This window comes from Bactrocera oleae, chromosome 5 (genome assembly GCF_042242935.1).
Source record: "Bactrocera oleae isolate idBacOlea1 chromosome 5, idBacOlea1, whole genome shotgun sequence".
Classification (NCBI taxonomy): Eukaryota; Metazoa; Arthropoda; class Insecta; order Diptera; family Tephritidae; genus Bactrocera; species Bactrocera oleae.
The window spans coordinates 63,654,229-63,680,182 of NC_091539.1; the positions used below are offsets into that span (position 1 = coordinate 63,654,229).

The window sequence follows — 25,954 nt, forward strand, 5'->3', positions numbered from 1 at the left end:
GTCGCCAAACCAAACTCTTAGCGACTTCAAATTTCATAAAGACGGAGCTTGAGTTTTGGAGTTTTCTCGATAAAAAGATCTTCTTGTATGCACCTCACGTGTGTTTTGAAAGTTTTTGAGGAATTAGCTTTCAACTACAGAATTTTTAACGTGATTACTAACAGATGTTTCTGTTAGCGCACAACAGTTCTTCGAGAAATTGAAGATATTGACAGAGAGAGAAGGAGAGAGAGAAAGATAGAGATAAAATACAACCTTAAGGGAAAACCTTTTTTCTCTACTATTTTGCTCTTTCGATGAATCTGACCAACAATTAAGTAATTAAGTTTCCCTTTTAAATTGATGTCAGAAATTTAAATTTATATTATATATGAAGTAAGAAAAGCCTTTGCAATTAGGAAACTATAGCATCATACAGTATTGAATATTTTAAGGGGTCAAATTTTATTGCGAACCTGTCAACATGAATTATATACTCGTATATATATTTGTCTAAACAATTTGCTCCCAAAAAGATTGCTGTGAGATTTATGTGTTTAAATGCTATCTCCAACATCAGAACTTCGAGCATAAGACAAAAATATTTATGTTTCAAAGCAACCATTTACTTTATAAATCGAATGGTAAACTATTTTACTAGCTTCAACTAGGTTAGGTTAGGTCGTAGTAGGGCTGATGTTCGCACCAAGGATAACGCAGGAGCTCACTTGGGCTGCTATGAACGCTGATTTCCAAAACTCCAAAATATAGATCACCAGACCCTTATAGCTCGTCAAACTATAATATTTTGCTAGATGTTTAATATTTTTTTTTGAAGTTAGCGATTTTTTTGCATACTGAAAAAAATGTTACTCTAAGTAATACATTTAAGATTTTACTGTCTGAGAATCTTACGAAATTTGTAGCGTTTTGACATCTTTAAGATACAGACATTCCCTCAAGCAAAAAGAGCATAATTTCGATTTCAATACTCCGTAGATGCTTTATCCGTAGTAGTATCTTACCCCGGCTCTCGCATGGGGTGCAATAGTCAAGTAGCGAGTTTGAGGTACACGCGGTATGTATGTAATTATGGAACCTCAATAAAATATGTTTTAACTAGCAGAGGAAAAAATCAACCCCCCATTGCTTAATTTTTGTTGTTGTGATTGTCTTCATGCCTATTACAAATGATAACATCGCTTACAATTTGAGGCGTACTATTGTGTTCTGACTTCCTTCCATCGCAACAACAAAACCCCGTTTGATTGTTGTTGATAATTTCACTTTTGAGTTACAAAAGTATAGACACACACACACACAGCAGCAATACTAACACACTCTCCCTTCCACAAACACTTCGTTCGTCACTTGATTGCTAACCACTTCCAAACAAATTTTATCGATTTTCCTTTGGGGCAACTCGAAGGCACCACACGGCGATTGACACCGTCGTAAATTAGTATGAGTGTGGGTGCAATACATAGATACAAAAATGTATAAGTACATACATATGTATACATATATATGTGTGTGGGTGGTGGTAACATGCCCGACAGCGCAAGTTGTTCACTTGGTTGCTTAGAGCTTGCTGCTTGTTACACTTAAATACGTTTAGGTATTATACATACTTGTACATATATTACTTATTTGTGGCATGTTGTATATATGTGTGTGTATTACTGTCTGTGCATAAGTGTGCGTGTTAACGGTGCGGTCGATGACAACAATAATCAAAGCGAGTGATTTTAGCGTAACGCGGTTTGCAATCAAGTGACTACAACGCGGAGTAAGTACACATGCATATCAGGGTGGTCCTTAAGTACAGGAAACAAAACACGATTTCCAAAATACATACATCGTAACTATTATATAGTAGAAAATCACATGTAAAGGATAGTACTCTCAGAAGACCACTAAGAGGATCCTAGAGAGCGAAAATTCTACAACCACTATGAAATACCAAATATTAAAAAAAGAAATGTTTTTTTTTAATTTTAGTGGAATTTGAGAATTGTTCAACTTATCTCTAACAAGCTAGATCAAAACTATCAACATTTTTGTTCTTTACATCGATCCGATCGAACAGTTTAGACTGAAACGTAATACATTTTTTTTTGTACCACCCTAATATTCCGAATATTTAGCTTTATATACACATTTGCTGGTTTCCGTCTTCTATGCAACATTTTGCTCGGAAACAAATGTTAACAGAAATGGTCGCACGGTGCGTATGAGTGACGCTCATTTGTCCAGGCACATATTATGCATATAATTAGGAATATATATATATAAGTAAGAATATGCTTTTATACATAGAATTGCGTATATAATTATGCAAACAATTCTCGCATGCTGAGCATATGAATGAGAAAATTAATTCACAAGAATATTCATTTCAACTTGAATTGTGTTGTTGTAAGCAAATGTGTGTATTTTGGACGAATGTTATAGCGGAATCCCAAATTTTGTTTTTCCATTTCAACAAAAGAGTCATATGTAGAGTGAATATAACATGATTTGTATTAAAATAATAGTTCATAGATTCCTAAACACCTTTTGACCAGTCATATATCATAGAGTAAATTCTTTGCCTTACCTTAAAACCAGTTGGCAACTCCTGGCTTTTATTATATGGTGAAAGCGAAAATATAAAAAAAAGCAATTAAAACTCCAATAAATTTATTATATATAAAATCTCTTCATTATAATGGTAACCCAATTTCAATATTTTTAATTAGGTTAGATGAGGAAACTGTAAATTTTCTTTTTTTATTTTACGATATATTTTGTTTAAATATCTAATTAAATTTCTATACAATCCTATCGCCCAAATTTATACACATCCCAAATACAGTTCTTCTCGTATCACTATTGAAATTTTGAATTTGTTTTATTAATTTAATTGGTTCAATTTTTCAAATAGCTGCCAACGCTTTTGAAAATAATCTCCATTATCTTAGAAGTTTTTAAAATCTGCTTAGTTTATGTAATGCTTCTATTTTAATTCTTTAATTTATTTATTTCATTTAGTTGAAAAAAAAGGTTAATTGCTTTACAAAATTTAAACATGTGGCAATCCTGCTCAAAAAAAATTTCTAACTGTTAGCCTTTCTAAAACTCTTTAGATTTATGACTTCAATTCTATAGTAAAACTTTGTTAATCTTATTTATTTTATTGAGTTAAAGTTCTAAACACGTGGCAACCACTTAGAAATATTTTAAGTCTAAAAATGTCTTTACATCGACATCTAGTGTATATTGAAAAACTGCGTTGATCTCTTTCATTTTATTGAACTAAAATTTGAAACAGGTGGCAACTCTCCTAAAAGTTTGCTGCACTGCTGGCATTATATTATATGTGGTACAAAATCCATGAATGGAATTAGAAATTACGACAGTTTTGTACCGCTACTTTATTGCAGTAAGTTTGACAGATGAGTAAATTTGTTCGTGATGTCATAAACAATAGAGAACAAATGCTTCCTTTACAATTACTATAAAGGTTTGACCAATCGCTTTTTTATAAAAAAAAAGATATGTGTTTTGGAAAGTGTTGGTTAAAGTATGAAAAGCAAACTGGTTTTAGACTCAAATATGGCAGTATTGCTATATTTAAATATTATTGAGTATAAATGAATTGAATGAATGATATTAATGAGTGTATTAATAAAATGTGGTATATAAATTGCTTAAAATCATTTCGTTAATTGTTGTCTATAATCCCATCTATTCAAACCCATACTTCATAACTGTACATTTTTTGTGTAACCTGGCAACTTGTTGCATTAAATTTAATATTCTTTTATTGCAATAAAATAATGATATACTCAAGTATATATACAAATATCTATATTTATGCTTATGTTAATTTGTTAAACTTTCGTCCCATTTAAATTAATAATAATTTAATGCACTTTTGATGGCACTTTGCAAATTTACTTTGACACTAATTTAGTCGGCTTTGTTTTTGTGTGTAAACTTCCATTTTCATTATGCAAATAAATGCAGTTTTTTTTTGCTTTATTTACCGACACTTTTACACTAAATGCACTCTACAATTATAAAAGTGTTTATTATGAATATTTAATGTTACGAATTTACGTATTATTACACTTCCCTGTAATTACTTACTGCAAATGAAGGGTTATTGCTTTAGATAATGCTCTTTGATGCGAAATGACAACAGCTGCTGGGTCAAAGGTTCAGTTTTATTCCACTAACGTCATTCCTACAAGAATCATTTTATATTTTCAATAAGAGGATTGTGCCGCCTCTTCTGTGGAAAAAACTTGCCGAGGGTTATACTCGTAGACCGACATGATTCATTGTCCAAATATCGTCTTGTAGAATTCAGAAGTAGAATTCCCGTTTGTCATTTACAATTCGACTATTACATATTTCTCTAAATATTCGATAAAAATTTTGGTGAACTGAAGGTTCGGAGAGATATTAGAGAAAAATTAAGGTTAGGAGAAATTAGATCGAATTTAAAATTTTAGTTTATGATAAAACCAAAGGTTCGGTTTTAACGGGGCATACCTGGTGACAGACTAAAGCAGGCGATTTTTGAATGCAACCAAAAAACATTCTACCAGAACATATTGTTTCTTAAATGACCTACGGTCGAAAAAAAAATTGATAAAATGACGCCGTTTAAAAAAAGTTGTATTTTACTCAAATTTTTTTCTGTACGACCTGTCTTGATTTGCTCAACAATTTTTAAAGAAAATTGTATCGGATCATGCAAATTTGAAAAATGCAGTTTTAAGAAAAATTCTTTTAAAGATATACTGATGCAGCTTTTTATAAACCTATAACTCAAAAACTATTTGAGATATCGAGACAAAATTTTAATATGTTATTTTAAAAGTTATTACTATAGTATATTACTATAGTTATTACTCACCGAAAAATAATTATTGATTTCGAAAAATTGCCCGTTAAAGCGCTTTTGCGATCACTGACATTGTACTTATATAGCTACCTACCACCCCTATTACGTTCCGTAGCAACAAGAGATTGTCTGAGAGCAATTGTGAGTGACAAAGACAAATTTTAAATTATTAAAAAAAATATATTTTATACTCAAACCCTATTTGACCCTCAATTTATGAAATTACCTCTGGATACAAAAGATATGTGAAAAAGAGATAGTTAAGTGGTTGTCTTAAAAGCTAAACAGTTCATATAGCTTTAAACGAATAATACTTTTTTTTTTACAAATTTCGATTCTACCAATGATAACGATCTTCTAAAGTTTCCATTCTCTTAAAATCTAAGAACAACAAAAAAAAAAAAAATATTGCTGGAAACCAAATCCAGAAAACGGTGAGACGTTTTCATTTGAAAAATTATGACTTTTCTTTGTTATAAAAAAAATATTTACCTTGAAAAGCTTTGGAGTGTCAGCTATCTAGACCAACATCATTTTAAGATCTTCCAAAATTATTTTGTAGCTTTTTTTATATTTTCATCGGTAAGAGATCTTTTGGATGCCTACTGCACTCATCATTTGCGGTGCTTATATGACCTCCACGAAATTTGGGAAGGTTAGGTTAGGTTAGATTAGGTTAGGTTAGGTCCTATTGTTGATTCTCACACCAAGGCTACTAGATGAGGTTCACCAGATCGACGAAGCGGCTAATATTAATCCCAGCCACTTCGCCAGGTTCGCCGAATATTTGCCTACCGATATGCTTTAAACTCACTCTGGCAAAAACTATACAGTTAAGAAGCAAGTGTCTAGATGATTTCCCCTCGCCTTCTTTCATACAGCTGTGGCAATTTTCATCCAACAGGATATCTAACATTACCGCATGTGAGCATATTGAACAGTGACAGTAACATCTAACATGGCGGCGCGATGAACCTTTTCAGAAGCAAGGAGTTCACAGAACCTCTCGCGTTCCACTTTGAACCAAAACAATCTCACAGCCTCACCCGCTTTGGTTGGTAACCAGCGTTTGTCAAGCTCATGGGAGGTCTATAAGTAGATCCAATGCCAGAGCACAAGAGTACAGCGAAGTATCGACTCCTTGCCAATTTGAAGAAATTGGGGTAAGGGTGCCCTCTCTAACAAGTTTATCAGCTTTACAATTTCCAGCAATTCCGCTATGATATTTAGAAAACCACTGGTAAACGATTTCTTCGCTTGACTCAAAGTACATACAACACTTCTCAAACCATATTTTGGTATCTTTTGGGAACAACGGCAGTTCATCCATAGAAAAAAATAATAAAATTATAAAATTTTACTTAACATAGTTATCATGATGAAAAAAACTTCTAACAGTTTGTAGAACATACTGCCTTTGTTTTGCCAACAACAAATTCTAACTGAATCCACAAGCAAACAAAGAGCGAATATTATTAACATAATCGAGTTTGAAGGCATTCGCAACAGATAAGCGATAGCTTAGTCTCATTTGCCGATAAAAGCTTTCTAATAAACAAATATATTTAAGGCTTACAAGTGACCAGCAATGTTGACAACGAACGACCCACACCGCCCGGAACGCCTATCAAATCATATTTACCTTGAGCCACTTTGAAATTTTGGCTTTTGTTGAGATTGTTACAATGCCGCAGCTCTTCCGCCGCTCAACCAACAAGCGCTGGGCCATTGTTTGCATAAAAAGTGTTGATACAGCAAGAACAACAGAAATATTTAAACCACAAGAACAACAAGAGAAAACAAATAAAAGAAGTGGTTGAACCAAGACCAAGAAGGCGAACAAAACCGAACTTCAAAGAGTGTCCGAGACAGGACAACAAGCAATAGGTTTGGCGACTTGACAACGCAACAACAACACAGAGATATACAGGCACATAGACACACAAATACTTGCACAAAGTTATGCCTGAACTAAATATATCCCTCAAAGTCAAATTAAGACCAAACAGTTGAAACTTTCTAAAATGACATAAGCAACAAAAGCAACATGAACAAAAGCAAAAGTGAAAAAAGTCGGCAGAACAACGAGGCGTAAACGACTATGAGAAGGAGGAGAGAGAGGGGGCGAAAGTGCGTTAGCGCGCAAGGGCCCACATCAGCAAATAACGGTCTGGCATAGTTCGTGTTTCGTTTTTCGGCCCGTCTCACCGTCGACGGACCGGTTGGCAGTGATGATGGCTTCACTTGCCCAACAAATTTTAAGATTGCGCTCGGCTAGCCACACACAAGCAAATATATGTATGTCTACACATATACATACATACATATATACTATATAGTTGACTCATAAGTCTGGTGAATAAAGGCGGGTGCGTGTAGATTTGGCTCGTGCGTTGAGGTCAGCTGCCTCTTCCTTGATTGCTGTTGTTGTTGCGTTAATTTGCTCAGCTCATGCACTAAACTGAGCATGAAATCTCTCGCCTTCAATCGTCCGATTCTGCTTGGTCCCGAAAATGGCGTTGGCTAAATAGTTTGCATAGCTAATGCTATCATACGCACCGAGGTACACACTCGTACATATGTATGTTTGTTTGTTGTAATTGTTTGTAGACGCTTTGCTCAAGTGATTTCATGGGCATTGCTTGCACCACTCATATTCGAATGTGGCATGACTTGGTGTGGCATGTAAAATATTTACATTTAATTGAATGGTTTCATTATGCTAATGATATCGCTCCGATTAACCCCACACATTAGGGTCGCATTCGAGCTTAGTTGGAGAATTCTTCGTGAACTCGCGTTAAACTTTGCGCTTGTGAATATTTGCTGAACTTTGTGAACTACTTTTTGAAGATTTAAAAGTACCTTTTGCTGAGTAAATATAAATTTGATGACACTTAAGAAGTTTGAATGGCAACCCTGATTGATTTTTTATTTCTATATGGTGTGGTAAAATATCTAGATTATATAATGGCCAATAAAAAAAATTCATCCACTGGGACAATCGATTTTCACAAACTTCTCTTGCGACAAACTTTTCACCAGCAAAACCGTTCGTTATATACAGGAAAAGGCAACTTAGGGCTTCATCCGGAGTACGAGGTACATACATAATAACAACCTCACAACCAAGCTCCTGGAGCTTCTTTCGAGTCATTATGGATGTGTGTGGCCTGGCGTTCTGCTGATGAAACACAATTCTTCTCTATTGGCCAAAGCTGGCCACTTCTGGCAGCTCACAGTGACGCTTCCTTTTGAAAGATATTCGATTTTATTACGATTACAGTGAATACGTATTTCTCGTTTGTTGTAAACCACATCCAAAGCTCATTTAATGGAAATTGTTTTGTTTGATGCGCAGAATTTTTTGCTGCAATTGAGTTTTACCCTTCAACTAAAGAGCTTATGGTGTCTTAAGCCACAGCTGGTATAATTCAAAAGAAGCCTTCTACTGCAAACTGGATAATAAATAGTCGTCGAACATAGGCAACTAACAGGCTCAGTTTAAGTTAAGTTAAATACTATTTTTGGTCTTCTCTCTCTCTCTCTCTCTCTGCGCTCAGTAAAAGGATGTTTGTTCGACTCTTGAAACTACTTTTTTCAGTTACACGCTTTAAAAAAATTATGAATTGCTAGAATATCTCGATGTCTCCGCTTTCCACGTCGACATGAAACCTCCAACTGACCTCATGCGGTGTCTATTTTGAGTCTTCCTGTGTGTGATATACGCTTGTTTTAAACAAGTAAATCACACAGACGCATGCCCAACGTTAAAAGGAACCATAAAAAACATATTTTCTACAAAAAAGATTGTGTATAATTTTAGCAAAAGCAGATAGACGGGCGGACAGACAAACAATGGTAAGACCGACTACACCTGTCCGCAGACTCGTCTCTTTGTAGATATGTAAGGTCAGTATGTGTGGAATTGGGTTGCAATGCGGTTGGTTTTTATGCCTCAGAGCACATAGAGAAATAACAAAAACAATAACTTTTGATATTTATATGCCATACAGTGAGATGGATGTATATATGCGGTACAAACAGGTGGTAAAAGGAACGAGAAAAGAAATATTAAGTAAAGAAATAAAAATAAAGCTTCGCATAAACGGAAATATATGCCGAAATATAATGTAATAATATAAATTCCTTGAAATATGATGTTAAAGTCAGCTCTATTAAAAAGCTATATAGGGTGGCCAACTATATTTTAAATTTTTTTAGTAAAGCTCAGATATATGAAAAAGCTTAGTTAATGAAATATAAATATATTGAAAAGCCATACTTGCAATGTACAGGGAACAGGGTTGCCAACTTTTCACATATGTTAGTTTTTACATTTTTCTAGTGGTTTGTTCTGCTGGAGAACAAGAAAAAATACAAGTAATATTACTTTGTAGCAAAAAATCTCCTTTTCCTTAGTTTTATATTTCTTCTTTCACCGGAGTGTATTAGAGACCCGCTAAGTATGTTCTTATGATGCATCTATTATTTACTTTCATTTATTTTGGGTTTGTAAAGCGATGTATCGCATAGTTTCTGCAACTCAATTCATATTTATATTATTATATCTCAATTTGACGGCCTTGCGCACATAAGGGTACTATTTAACAAAATTTTTAAGATTTAAACTTGTCTAAGACTTTACTCAATTCTATTCTGACGCTAAAGACACAGGTGAATCAGTAGATAAGTGCTCCGTATTTCAACTTTAAACGACTAGAACCATTTTGAACTCAGTTAGTCTGCTTCGCAAGGCATTATTGCTCAATGGCTACCAAGGTAAAAAGTAGTTACTGCAGAAAGGAGATGCTCTTAAACGAGCAAGGCTAATCGTATTTTTAATCACTAGAAATGTTAAAGACTTCGACGGGTCGAAAATGTTTCTCAGTGATTCTTAGAGTAAATACTTATAAGAAAAGAATGGTCGAAAAATATTTCTCAGTGATTCTTAGAGTAAATACTTACAAGAAAAGAATGCGGCTGCGTCTAGTCTTAATAGGAATTCAGATTTTTTTCGGTAGCAGAAAGTATTATATTAACGGAGAAACAATTATAGGTCGAAAAAAAGTCTGGATCCGTTTCGATTATTCGGCTAAAAGCTTCATCATCATCATTTTGGATCCGTATAATTATATGTCTTAGACTATTGAAGAAACGCCTACCATGGAGCTGAAACTTAACTCCAGGTATACAAACGATCGTGAAGGTCTTTATAACTAAAGTTTTTAACTTTGAAAGATTAAAACATAATCCTTACTCAAGATTTGCTATAAGAGTATTACAAAACGTTCCCTAAAAAATTGTTCATAAGTATATGCTGCAGTAGATTATTGTTGTTTAAGCAACATAAAATAAGTCTCGATTAGGTGACGCTTCTTGATCGAATTTGAAGCGAATCGCTGCCCTTACATAGCTACGGCAATCTTGGAAACAAATTTCGAATCACTGAAACAACTTTTGCATATAAAAACTACTAATATAAGCCAACTACGTGTCATTCGAAACATGCTTAGTAAATGTAAACTAAATTGAATAATCTTGTGTGAACATAACTAGCGGATTAGTAATTTGATATGTACACACATAACCTAAAAGCCACGCCAGTCGGTTTCATATAACTAAAAGTCGTAGTTTCCGCCAAACAACAGCTGTCGCCATAAGTAACTTAAATCGGTTTTCGGAAATCACTTTGGCTCGTGTTTGTCAATAATAAATGACCATGTAAATTTTGCTCGTTAATTTTTGCCTTCCTCTTTGATAATTTTTTCTACCGCTTCTAGTATGTGAATTTATTGGGCACATAAACTGTGAAAAACGCTGAATCAGGTCAAAAGCATAAAAAATGCGAAATTTCTTAAGCTGAAATTGATATCCCTACGTTATTGGCCACACGAAAGCGTCGCACGCCGCAGCTCTCTGACGCACTTTCACAATTCGCTTGTGTGTATGGTAAATATATTACATAAACATAGGTATATACATACGTAGAAGTGTGTAAATGTTTGTTGTTGTTGCACATGTGTATTTGCATTCAAGGAATGATATCAAATTTTACACATACAGTATATGGTTAAATTAATAGTGGCGTGTGCGTTGATGCCTGAAAGTAACGGACTAAAGGATACAAAAAGGTTTTGCTCGGCTGAAAACAAACATATATATGTGTGAGTATATGCTTTGTTGTCAGAATTTGTGTGGTAGCTACTTAACGGAACCCTATGTGTTTCTAATTTGTATGCAAAATTCGAAAAAACTCAGGAGAAAGATCAATTTTAAATTTAAGCAGCACGATACTTGCATACTTTTAACTGTTAGAAATGTAATCGGAAGAAGAAGAGTTCAAAATTTTAAGTTATTCATAAAACCTTTAACATTATTTGACTTCATATGCTGAAGAAAAAAACATTAAAAATGCCCGACGCGACTTTTCGGACGTCTCAGCTACGTTTGTCAAGTTTCACAGATCCATATCTCATAAGAACCAATTGATTCGAACATAAGCTATAATACATTGAGGGTTTGAGAATGCAAATCCATCGATTTTACTTTATAATTTAAAATATCGGCTAGCTGTAAGTTCATATTTTGCAATTCTATATAGTTCAGATAACCCAAGTTTGCACGACTAATTTCGAGGTCTAAAGGCGTTAAAAGAGGCCTTGTGAAAGACCATATGGCTATATTTATAAGCTTAAATTTGGATATAATCATATCTGGAAAGGATCTAGTTCCACATCTAACATTAATGACTACTAAAATCAGGTCTAACCAGTTTGATAACAATTTCGAAAACTCTTTAGAAAATGGTTTTTACAACAACAACAATAATAACGGTTTGACCTTGATGCTCTAGGGAGTCCTTGACAACAACAAAACCAGCCCAGCGTTACCAGTTACGGTAGCCTTTACACTGCGAACCTTCGTATTAACTAGAATTATCTCCGACTTATTTTGCTGTGGAAATGCCAAATAGTCGAATCGATTTAATTGCGTGGTAGACGCAGTCATTAAACTTATATTATGCATCTTTCCACATTAGGACGATGCAATTTTTTTGCATTATTAAAAATTTTTGTTGTTTAAAGAAAAGAAAAAATTTGTTGTATTTGTTTTTATTATTTATCTAAAACTATTTATAAAAAAAATTTAAAAATCAATAAAAAAAATTATAATATTTTCAAACAATTTTTTTCTGGGTGTTGAGCCAAACCAAATTTTTTCGAGAGATCCTAAATAAAAGAGAGATATTAAGTAAAAAGTAATTTCTTCGTTTTTCAATGTAAACCTCCATAATCGAATTTAGAAGTCAACTTTATGAAAACATCATTTTTAATTGCAATTCCTAAAAAAGTTAAAATATGTGCACCATCCACGATTTTCTCTCATCTCAATGGTTTATAACATTTTTCGGTCCAGATAATACCGATGTATGTGTTCGACCAACAATTGATCACAAGACTTAGGCTGTTATCACACTAATCTACTGGATTTAGCAAGATTTCGCCATACAAATATGACACTCTTTAATCTCGTCACCGAGGTGATTTTAATCTAATCTACTCGAAATCTAACTGAGCGGCTCTGATTTAGCGCCATCTGTTCATCTGCTCATCATATTTTGTTTTATGAAACTGATGTTGACACTACAACTGTTAAAGTGAAAAAAAAATATTAAACAAACAAATAAAGTAAAGAGTATTATTAGTTAGAGTTATTAATAATTTTTACAAAATTAACATAAAGTATTTTTGTGAACGAACTAAATCCACTTAAACTGCCCTAAAGTACACTTTCTAAATTTTTTAGTATCAACTTAATTTATATTTGCCGTATTTTTTGGTATCACCCTTATATGCATTTTCCAAATTTGTGCCATAATTATATTGATTATGGATTAAGCCGGAAATGTTTATGTGTTTGTGTGTGATATAGGTATAATTCATTTCGAATAAATTGCTTGTTGATTTAATACGAAGTATAGTATATATGTATGTACTTGTACATATATGCGAGTATGTATGTATGGTATATGTAATGATATTATTATACATAAATATTGATAGCTAGTAAGCGTTTAAGGAGTGCCAGCTATTAGAATTTTAGATATACTATTGTATATATTTACAATACTTAATTTCAATAATATATTATATATGTACTATATAAAAATATATAACATATATATATTACATACGAGTATACTGCAGAACAACTTTTGTAACAATATTTGCCTTCTTAAAAGACAAACCGCAATGTGTCACCGACTTGAAGAACTGACTATAAATGCCGAAATATGTAAAGCGGTGACTGTTAGGGTGGTCACAAAAGAAAATTGTTTTTAATTTTTACAGTTCAATATATGTCTGTACATATGTATAATGTGCAGCTTTAGTATAGTCAAGAGTATATAAAATCATATAAATTGATGTAGTAAGAGTTTATTTACTTCGGTTTAACACGCCCACAAAACAATTGTTTTTATACAAATAGACATACTCATATACCATATATCTTCTTAGATAAACATTTAGCAAAAAAAATATATAAACAAAAATCTTTATACCTAAAAGTGCATTTACCAAAAGCGCAAACATATCTGTCGAGAAAAAATTAAGTCAATTCCGTGCAGCCTTCGAATACACATACACACATATGTAATACACATACATATATGTAAAACACATACATACAAAATGTTGAATGAGTCATCATAAATACTTCTTGCTCACATACATTTCAGCTTGATTGAATGTTAATACAATTATCTGTGAAAATGAAAATGGTTTGTTACAACAACAAAAAAATAATAATAGATAATTGTAAGAAAAAATGTGGGCAAAAAGTTTCCATAAATGGAGGGTTGCAATTTGGGGATGAGTTTGTGATTACAAATAATTATTTACTTCACTTCACGGTAAACAAATAATATAGATAAACGAATCGCATTAGGGTGATTCTTAATAGGTTAAGGGAACGTCTTTTTTAATTATACCATAAATTTGTGGGTTATGATTAAAGACGCTTAAGACTGATCTGAACTTTGAAAAATGTGTTAAGTTTGCCCCGAAGTTTATTAAACCTAGAAAACAAAAGTCAGTGACCATTTAGAGTATATATATAAACACAACAGCGTGACAAGCTGAGTAGATTTTGCCATGTCCATCTGTATATACGTAAACTCGACCCCTAGTATGAAATTTTGCACACGCCTTTTTCTCTCCAAGAAGCTGCTCATTTGTTGGAACCGACGATATCGGACCACTATAGCATACAACGGCCATACAAACTGAGCGATCAAAATCAAGATACAGATCTTTCTATACCCTCTTATCCCATAGCTGATGTTGTATTATACAATAGTTTTGGTGCAGCCGAAGTTAACGTTTTTTCTACATTTGAGAACAACCCTATTGGCCATACAAGCAATTAATGGATAATACGAAAATATTTAATGGAATACTGTAAGCATATAACTTAGTATATTAATTGCATTTCTCAAACTACTTGGCCTAAAAAGTCTAAATAGTAGTTTGGAAATGATTACTAACTATGGATCAATTGGAAAAGTTGCCACGTGTTCCAAATTTTACAAAAATAATAGTTAGGGTAAGGAAACAATTATATGTAGTAATCAAACTGAATAGGTCAAAACAAGGTTACCAGCTCAATTAATTATTTAATGAGAGTTGCCACAGCTTCAAAATTATAAACCCATCTATTATAGTTAATATCAGCATACTGTTAGAATATGGGTATACAACTGTAGATGGTTTAAAAAGTTTATTGTTGCAATTTTTTTCTGAAAAGAGCTGCCACTTATTTAAAAAATTCAAGTGTAATAAAATTATTAAAGTGAAATAATAAGTACAGCATGGTTATAAAACTTTAGAAGTTTTTAGAATTTTAACAGTTTAAAACTTTATTTAATGAGGGTTGCCACAAGCTAAAAAGAAATTAAAAAGAAAAAGAATTGATAATATTGATAAAATATTGAATAACATATTGACTAACATATATTTATCAAACTAAAAATGTCTAAGAAAACTTAAGAGAAAGAGTGGCCGCAGATATTTTGGAAAGAGTTGCCATATGTTTCAGAAATTTAATTCAAACAATTAAATTTAAAAAATTTAAAAATTCAATTGAAAGATCTAAATATATTGTATAATTACAAAAAATCACAAATACTTAGCCCATACCATACTAACTTCAATACTCAGTTGGTACAGCACAGGTGCAAAAGTCTCGCAAGCCTCAAATTTTGAAAAAATAATAAACAATTTAACACAACTAGAAACTAGGCCAGATAGTTTAATATGCATATGAACATTTTAAAAGATTTAACCAAATACAAAACGTGTGTAAAGTGTGACTTCACTAAAGCAAGATTTATGAATTCAGTTGCAAACCTAAATGCAGGCAATATTTCTTTCTGGCACAACTTTTGTGGATAGAATATATCAATATTGAAAGGTAGCATATATATGGATAATATTTATTACACAAAAAAGTATCTACACAAGTCATGAGCAAGTTATTTGCAAATTTTCGAAATAAAAAATTATTGCAACATTTTCCAACAGCAATCCAACAAACCGATATTAATGTGGGAAGTAACCGAATTTTAAAAATAATTGACATTTACATACGAATCTATTTTATTAGTGTAATAATTTCGCATGTAAAATATTTGTTATTGCATACAGCATACAGTTAGAACGCCTTCGAGCGCATAAAATAGCTCACCGACTGCTCCTAAACCAGCTTAAAGTATGCAATGGAAAAAGAATAAAACCGAATTTGCAATAAATTTCCATTGCTCTGACATCAACAGCGGACCAGCGCAAATAAAATTGTCTTTGAACTACGTGTATATGTGTGTGTGTGTGTATAAAGGACTGTGTATGGGCATGTGTATTTGCAAAACTGTATCCGCGCTGGTATTTGCTTGGGTCTCACTCGTATCTAAGCTGGCGAAGACAATCGCAAACTAATGCTTATGGCATATAAAATATAGTTAACACACACAGGCATACATATATATCCATATATAATATTATATATGTACTTTGGTCTAAATATATACATATATAAGGATTTGTGTGAGTGGCCGTTGCTGATTCAAGAATCTATAAATAACTGAGCTATCCACAAGCAGAAGACACTTAGTACATATACACATATACCAATGTGCTGTGAATGTGTGCTTGTATCGTTGCAGTTGTTTGTAAACTCTCTGAGCGCCTGTAAGCAGACACCATTTTGCGACAATTCGACGCCTTTTCAGCGTTTACATAATGGATTTCCCACTCGAGGTGAGTCAACCAATTTCACATCTAACATATAACTGTATATATTTGCATAAATATATGTATACTCAATTAGAGCTGTACAATATTATAGTTTAAAGTTCAGATGCTCGGAAAAAGGTTTTGTGACCCTTAGTAAACCCTTAAGGGACAAGCTTCGATATTCAAAAACGAAACCGGAGATAACAGTTATAGATGGGAGGTTGAAGAATACAGCTGGAGACATTTAATTTGTTCACTTATGGTGTTGTTTGATAAGATTAAACACTGCTTAAGTTGAGAGAAATCGCTCGCTGGATTGCTTTACGCAAGAATTTATGGAAAGAGAGCGACTCAGGATATAGTGGTTTTTGTTTACTATTTTGAACTTTTGAACCTATTAGTGATAATTCTCGAGAAAATTTTGCTCAAAAATAATTATTGCACACAATAATAATAAATTATTGGTTCTCGCTGCATGCGAATGAGGAGAGCCTCTCTATAAATCCATAAATTTGGTTTCTTGGAGTAGCGATGGGCTTTTTGGTAAACAGCGTGAGCTCATATTGTATCAATATGGTTCGTAGGAATAAACATGAGCATAAATTGATTCATCGTACTGCATATAACCTGTTCAGATGGACGATTATTCGCACAAAGGTTTGCATAATATAAATGTCAAACACATATGTTTGCTTTGACAGCTGATTTGACAGTTATCCCTCAAGAAAATTGTATACTCTTAAAAATACCCTTTAGTACTTTGACAGTAAGCATGACAATTATCCCCAAGCATATTCTATAGTTTTAAGAAAACACCATTTATTATACTACTTTATTCCAGAAGCTGAGAACGTCGAAAACCTCTCGAGCACTAAAAAGAAAAAAATTCTAATGGGTGGATTGAGTTCCAAACTAGACACTTGGTTGATGGCAGGAAACAATAATTTAAACTCTAGAAGACGGTTTCTGTTAATACCAATTTCGGTCATAAAGAAGCTTCGCACAGACGACCTTTTAAATAACATCGAACTGTTTTTTTGTAAGATCAAAACAAAACGCATAGAGCAAACTTTTTGTTATTAAAATAGAGAGAGAGAAAGAAAGAGAGGGAGAGAATCAAGTCTTAAGTGAGCGAAGTAGAGAGAGAGAGAGATAATCAAGTCTTAAGAGAGTCATTCTAGCTTAATCTAACCTAATTTTAGTTTTCATGAGTATGTTCGGATCCATAAACGTTTTTGAGTATATAAGTAAAAAATGTCTTTAATGAAAATAGTGCTTAACATTAGCGCTTGATTATTTTTTATTTCGCTTAACGATTTTTAAATATCGCTCTCTCTTTCTGCTCACATATAAGAAAGATATAATAAGATATTTTAAGATTTTTAAAAAGAACTAACAAATAATTTATATAGAAAGAAAAAATTAATATTTCAAATCACTCACCTTTAAATCACGAATCGGTCGTGTATGATGTGTTCGGCGTAAGCGTCGTTTTTGTGGGAAGGAAGATACAAAGCAGACGATTTATTTATTAATTTTTAATTTGTGAATTATTTTTTGTTGTAAGTATTCAATTAAACGAGTATGTAGAAGTTTAAGAACGAGTGGTAGTAGATATAGAAGGATTCAGTAGTTGTCAGTAGTGTAAACGAACGAACGAACGAACAACGTATGTATGTATGTATGTTTTTTTTAAATAATTTTTTTTTTTATTAAACTTGTACAGGCAATTCAACTAACATCACGAAAGAGTAATTATTGAGTTAATTGTAGTTTTTTTATTGTTTTCGCATTGTCAAATAACCAACAAATATATTGATAAGAAACGCAACTACATCATCAAACCAATCACGGGAAAGAACAAACGACTGGAAAAGAACAGGAACAAAGTTAACGCTACTTAGTATGAGGACCTTTCTGATGCATAAATAGTAACAAACATAGATACAGAGTTTTTTCTGAGGGTAGTGTACTAGTTGAGTATGAGAGAGAGAGAAAGAGAGAGAATGAACGAACCCATGTTATGATTCAATTATTTTACGTACTTTTTTTTTATTATTTTACATAATTTTTGTTAATAATTTCAAATAAATAAATTTGTTTTTGGAATTTGGAAATGTTTTTTAACACTTTTTGGCTCTATGGCGATCAATATGTTTGAACACTAAATTGAATAATCTAAATTAATGTCAAAGCATGCAGAAGAGCGTTCGAAAAGGAGAAGAGAGTGTACAATTTTTGGATAAGAGGAGGGAAGAGAATACATTTCTTTACTATTATGAATTTTTTTTTTGTATTTTGGTGTTATTTTAAGAAATATATTATATGTATGTATTATTTACACAATTTAATTTTTGGAAAAAAAATAAATAAAAAATTTAACTTAAAAAATAATAATAATAAATTACAAAATTTAATTTTCAAAAAAAAAAAAACAAGTAAGGAAGGGCTATGTTCGGATGTAACCGAACATTTTATACTCTCGCAAAGTCAAATGGTCTACTCGTTTGAGATTTCTTTGTGGATTGACTGATATTTTCGGTAGAAGGTCAACTATAGGCAATGGGGTCCATATATTTAGTACTTAGGGGTTTGAACAGTTTTGGTTCGATTTAGACAATTTTTGGCCGCAAGGTGGCATACTTTAATTGCATTATTCACGCAAAGTTTTACCCCGATATAATCATTGTTACCTGATTTGCATAGTGGAAAGTGAAAGAATCAGATGGAATTGAAAATGGTGTTACATGGGAAGTAAGCGTGGTTGTAGTCCGATTTCGCCCATTTCGCACTATGACATAGAAACATGAAAAGAACGTTACGCACCGAATTTGGTTGAAATCGGTAAAGCAGATCTCAAGATATGGGTTTTCACCTAAAAGTGGGCTGTGCCACGCCCACTGACTAATTTTAAACGCGGTTCCTATAAAGCCAATTTATACCATCTCAGAGATAAAATTTAATGTCTCTGGCGTGTTTAGGGCTTGATTTATCGCGCTTTTAGTAGTTTTTAACAGTACCGTTATATGGGGAGTGGGCGGAGTTGCCACCCCATTTCAACTATTTTCACATCGTCAATAGAAGTGCTAAAAACATTTGCTTCTAGTAAATTTTGTTATTATAGCTTTAGCGGTTTAGGAGATATGCACATTAAACCTATTAGAGGCGGGACCACGCCCACTTTAAAAAAAAAAATTTAACTGCAGATGCCCCCACCTAATGTGATCCTGTGTACCAAACAACAGTATTGTATCTTATTGGGGAGCTTAGTTATACCAATTTATTTGTTTTTGATTAATGGCGATTTGTGGGCGTGGCAGTGGTCCGATTACGCCCATCTGCAAAACCAACTGTCTCACGGTACCAAGAAACATGTCTACCAAGTTTCATAAAGATATCTCAATTTTTACTCAAGTTAGAGCTTGCACGGACGGACGGACGGACAGACGGACGGACGGACGGACGGACAGACAGTCACCCGGATTTCAACTCGTCTCTTCATCCTGATCATTTATATATATATTACCCTATATCTAACTCGATTAGTTTTAGGTGATACAAACAACCGTTAGGTGAACAAAACTATTATACTCTGTAGCAACAGGTTGCGAGAGTATAAAAAAAATTTTCGTTTAATTTATATTGTGTCAGCTTCTATTTCGCACTTGATTCAAAAAAGTGTCGAAAATATATATTTTGTTAGGTTAGGTTAGGCTAAGAATCATATCTCATGCTCACAGAAACCATTTAAATAGGGAAAATTTTAAACTGGCCCGGTAGGAGATTACGTAGTTATACCCTGGTAAGAAGTTAAACATGTTAAGCCAATCAACAACATTAATTCCGTGATTATGTTTTGAGGTTTGATTAGAGTTTAGACTGCACAAAAGATACTACCAATCGTTGACCATTTCGTGAAAATTAACGATATTTCGGGCAGGAAGACCTTTTGATTTATTTCAAGATCAAGATTTTTGGATGTTCTATGATCTATGTTATCTTAATATTACGGAACAGGTAATCTAAAGAAGCTGTTGATAGTAAATATTCGATGAGTCGGTTCTTAGGATACTAAAGAAAAAAATCTGTAAAATATTTAAAAAATAATTTGTGTGCATTAGCATCGACGGATATCTAATAATAAGAAATGTAAGGTCTTTGTGACAAAAATCCTACTTATTAGAAAATACGCCGTTTGAATGAAAAAACAGTAAAGGCTCCAGGGGTAGTAATATGCTTGTCTTTACTCTCAAGTAAAAAACTCAATCCTAATTTTTCAACCCATACAATGACCGAAAGTGGCTTGTGAAATTGTGTCTACCAAGCGGAGGTCACTGCCATAAAAGTAGCAGTAGATCTACTCTGGATCTACTGCGAAGCCTTCTTCAGAGTGTTAACTATCCCTCCAATAGTAGGGCAGCAATATTAGCCTTGAGCGCGCTAACTGTGCGCTGAATACTAGTGAAAGGATAACTAGGCTCCCTTTCTCTACAAGTAACATCGCGTTATTTTATGATTAGACTGATTTGGGTACCTGGCCACAGCGGCATTGCAGGAAACTGCAACGCTGATGAGTTTGCTAGGACTGGTACCTCAATCACATTAACTGCGAAATGGGAACGGTTAGGAGCTCCGTTTACTTCTTGTGATTCACTACTGGACCCTTGGGTCTCAGACCAGCACGGAAAGCTTTGATCAACTACTAGCAACTGTGCAGTCGCAAGGTCCTTCTAACTTAGGATAAATCTTAAGAGCTCTGGGGAACTCTTCGATCTCAGCAAAGTCAATGGTTGTAATAATTCTAGCCGGACGCTGTCCGATCAAGATTCATGCGGTAAGATTCAACATCTAACCGAATGCCAGCTGGCTCAGCTGTTTGAAAGAAGATGAGATATAATCATCTCAATACTTTCTCTTCGAATGTCCGGCTTGTGTCAGATCAAAGCAAAAATACCACGAATCTCATACTTTTAGACACTCTATTGAAATAGAATTCAAACACCGCTGTTACCGATAGTTGATATCCAACTACAGGAGGTCTCGTCTGGCTTTACAAAAAAACTATACGTAACAGTCTAAGTGTGATCCCCCACCATATTGAGGGATCAGCCTTCTAACCTAACCTCCCGAAATTCACCCAAATTTACTTGTAACATAATAGTATGCCCTCTCGTTTGGATCTATGGAGAATTTCTTGCTCAGGATCTCTAAAATTTCTTCAATAAATACCCTAACCTCAATAATTGGATGTTTTAATATGGAGAGTGTTCAATCTAAACTTTAAAAAAAAAAAGACAAGTAGAGTAGTGGTCGTAAAAGAGATGCTTGACAACGTAGCTAAGTACTCTACATTCATCAAACGCTTGATTACTGGTGGCGAGACGTGGACTTATGAATAAGACGTTGAAACTGTCCAACAATCTAGCGAATGGCGTTCCTAAAATGAGTCGAAAGCGAAAAAACCAAAATTCGCAGAAGGCACTAAAGGCCAGTCCAGCCGAGCCTTTTAACAAGTGTATGGAAAATTGGGTTATACGTTTTTTTTTTATGAAATTTTTTTTTTTAGTCAGTCCGGGTCAAATCTGATCAGATAGCATAACTGTATAAAGTGACAAGATTTTTAAGAACAGTTTTTGGAATCAATAGCTCTTAGAAGGCATATAAAAATACACAGAAACTTAATAACACAAGTAATTATATAAAATAATCAGTATTAATCCGATTGTGACGGATGAAAGAAAAGTAATTTCTAGTACTTAGTAGTAATTTAACACGAAACTAAGTACTAAATGAGTATATGTATGTTATTACATCAGTATTAGCTCTTTTCAGCTTGTGCATTAAATAAATAAAATGAAAAAGTAAGTTAGAATGATTGTGACAAAGAAATATTCGAAAGGAAGTGACTTTTTCTATTATTTTTATTTCTCTTTTCTTTGATTTCTTTTTAGATTACTTCTATGTAATTTTTTTTGTTAGCTTTTTATGTACGCAAAATCGCATGTGGTAGGTAAGTGAGTGGTAATTTTATTTCTTTATTATTGTTGTAATACAAAGGTTAATTATATGCAGGATTAAAAGGACATAGCAAAGGAAACGCAAAACACTTTATGAAAACAACAAATGAACGACTAGGGAATCATACGAGTTGTAACGCTAACGAATACTAGTATTTAGTAGTAGTTGTTGTTTGTTGTAGTAATGGAAGTTTTAGTTGTAGTTGCTACTTATGTTATATGTTTGCAGATATATTAATATGCAAGTATGGATAGATATTTGTTGTTGGCGCTCACATTTTAATTGATTGATTTGACACATTTTGCGTGTTTGCCGTGCATTAACAGTTAGACAAGTTCAAAGCGTGGCATACGAAACGCATATATGTATGTAAGGACTAATACTATATGCAGGCTATGAGTAGTAGGTGCGTGCTTGGATTGTGCAGTAACGGAAGCGGAAACAGTTGCGGCAACGTAAAAGCACCAAAGCACGGAATGAATAAATGCGGTTCTTTGGAGCTTTTTTAGATGTTTTTATGAATTTTGTGGAGATTTTTTTTTTATATATTTTTTTTGTTTGTTGGACTTCGCAGCCGTCTGCGCTAGTGAATTTGTGGGCGAGTTTAGCAGGTGAGCAGGTGGCGCTGCGCCTTTAAACGTGTGTGCGTGTACGTGCAAGTATCACTTTACGCACGCATGCAAGCAGCAAACTTACACACTCACACACACACCTACACTTATGCATAGATTAGCGCCTCAGCTAAGTGCAAGCACACACACAAATACGCACTGACGTTAATATCACTTCCGGCTGCGCGTCTAGTGCACTTGGAGGCGCGCCTGTGATTGATTGCGGAGTTCCGTTGGCTTTTTCATGCACTTTTGCTAGCTATTTGTTTTTGTTATTATTGTAATTATTGTTTATTAATCTTTTTTATTATTTTTTAGTGTTTTTTTTATTTATTAATATTTTTTATTATTTATTACAGTTTTTTATTATTTAATCGATATTACTGCGCGCTCGTTAGTCTGTCTTTGCATAAGCACAGCTTTTTTACGGCTTTTTTTTATTGTATTTTGTTGTATTGCCACTTTATTACGCTTGGCGGCGACTAGATGACGACATTCAGGGTGAAATGTGACACAAAAACAGCAAAAAATTTAATATTCACGCAGAGAGAAAGCAAAAACAAGAAAATTTTAAAGCGACGACGTCATCAACAAACGCAAACCCAACAACAATGCGAACAAAATATTGTTGCTTATGGTAGAACAACGCGCGCTGATGGCAAAATGCGAAGAAAAATGTGAGAGACAATAAAAAATAAATTTTAATTTTAATTATACCGAAAATTAAACCCTAAAAACTATGCCAAACCAAAAACAAGTAAAAATTTTACCAAAATTAAGCACCCTAAAAGCAAAAATAAAAGTTATGCAATTTATTTGTAAACATAAAAACACGCAAAACCAAACCAATTTGAGCGTAAAACCACCGAAAAATCACAAAAATTATGCAACAACAATAACAAACTGCCTGCTATTCGCAAACGCGAAGGACTAAAGCGAACAAATTGCTGAGTTATAAAAACCACATAGTGTTATTGGTGTTGTTGCACGAGCGAAAAACCACTGGAGGCGTTGAATAAGTAAAAAAAATATCAAAAGAAGTTTAACAATAAAAACAATGAAAATAAAGAAATAAATGAGTGAATTAAAAAATTAAAAAAACAATATAGTATAAAACTTAACAATAGTAAAAAAAGGATACAAACAAATTAAATAAAAAATGTAAAAAAAACTTCTTTTTTTAATTTAATTAAATGAAAATAAATTAATTAAAAATTAAAACATAAAAAATTTAAAAATTAAAAAGATTTTAAAAAATTTAATTTTGTACTTTTTTAAAATTATTTTTTTTAATTTCTAATTGCAAAAAAAATTAAAAACAAAGTAATTTAAATATTAAGTAAAAAAAAAATAATTAAAATCAAATTCAATACAAAAAGCACTAAAACGCGTCATAGCAAAACAAACACACACACACATACACACAATCAGCGCGTACGCACAAGAGCCAGCGCCACAGCAACGGCAACGAAAGCACTAACAATGGCACGCGCTGCGCGCATAGCCGAAGGGACTTTTTTTCTTCGTACTACCAAAACCACGAAGCAACGCACACAACACAGCAAGTCAAATAGCTTATGACTAAATCGTATTTTTTTCTTTCGCTTTATTTTATAAAATTACATTGCGTTTTATGGTTCATTTTTTATTTGCTTATTTTTATTAAAAAGCGCGAGTGTTAATTTTTCGCGCAGAAAATACCGTTAATAATTAAATTTGCATTGTTTTTGCTTTTGCGCTCACTTGTATTGCAATTTTCTTCCACTATTATTTCAACTCCTTTGTCTAATTAGCAGTAGTGGCTTGAAGATTTGTCGCGTTTTTCCACCGCCTTAAAACACTTTTCTGCTCCGAGTTCACTGAAGGACTAAAAAATTCAATAGCAAATGCATTGCTGTCAGGATATGCGAGTGCAAGTGAAATGCGTGTGACAATGGCGCTGAATATGCGAGAGAACGAGTGCTCATGGGAAAAGCGTGCTGGGCTGGAGAGTGGTAAAGTGGCGGGAGTTGGATAGAGAGAGAGAGAGAGAGAGAGAGAATGAAACCTGTATGCGGGCGTACACGTGGTGGTGGGTGCGTAAAAGCTCAGTGGTATGAACGGTGCTGCCAGAAAGTTGTTTCTTGTTGATTGCTTTTGATTTACTTAATGAGGGAAATGAAAGAGAAATCAAGTATTCTCATTGGACAGCTAATTGAGTGAGTGTAGATTTTGTTTCTATAAAAGAAAGATAACAGAGTTGAATATAAAGGAGATACATACGTCTATTTTCAGGAGATTTATTAAACGAAGAATCGAGGAGCTAACGATATACCCGTCGTATACATTCGTCAAAATAGTTTTGAAAACCAAATAAGAAAATTTCTCCTTAAAACAGCGCTCTAAAGGTTGGTACCCTGATCGAGATCATGTCGAGACGTATGCAGTTCAAACTGAGTATTTCCAACATTTTTTTTTTCAAGTAGAAAACGTCAAGTACTTTAAATGACCTTTCTGGACTGTCATATTTAGGACAACTCGACTTTTTCGACCTTAACGAATACTACTTTCTGTCGGAAAATTACATAAAAAAGTGTAAAATCCCAAATTAATCAATTTGGGACCATCTGAAAGAGTAGACCGCTCTTATTGCTGTAAATCTCATACCTAATCCATTTAAGAACGCCGTGTAAGTCACCAAAAACTTCGACGAGGATCGATGTACGACTTAAGTAACCGTAGAGTCTATTTTCAAACTCTACCTATGGAACTTGTTGAAATAATTTATATTTTGAGTAAATGTCGTTGCTCAAAGCTTCTTTAATCGTTCATATATATTGAACTTGATTATGTAAGTTTCATACAAATAAAGATCTATTAGTAAGTCAGCGTTGAATCTTATGAGCATGGATGTGAATTGCTTCTATCTCGCATTAAAAAAAAATTTCCGAAGTTTATTCAACCAATAACAGCACCAGAGTACAGATGTCGCTATCAAAAAATCTGGCAACACTGTACAGGAGAGTAGCGTAAAAGCTTGCCTCATTAGAAAATTTCCATGAAAATTATGCCTTTGACATTTCGTAATATGGAAATGACATGTTGCGCTACGGACCCAACTTTTTTCTAATACTATGACTAACTCACGAAGAGTGCAAAATATTAAATTGACAAAA

At 33.4% G+C, this 25,954-nt stretch overlaps 1 protein-coding gene across 5 annotated transcripts in view; it reads right to left on the reverse strand.

Moving 5' to 3' along the window:
• X11Lbeta overlaps positions 1–23,408 on the reverse strand; it is a 149,574-nt gene extending 126,166 nt beyond the window's left edge. For 3 of the 5 annotated variants that reach the window (XM_036369032.2, XM_036369030.2, XM_036369025.2), the window contains exon 1: positions 17,614–18,053. The gene's annotated coding sequence lies outside the window, so the exon portion shown is untranslated. Of the gene's footprint in view, positions 1–17,613; positions 18,055–22,463 lie in introns of those variants that run through there. The other 2 variants (XM_070109583.1, XM_036369029.2) reach the window with 2 other exon arrangements.
• Between the last annotated feature and the right edge of the window lie 2,546 nt (positions 23,409–25,954).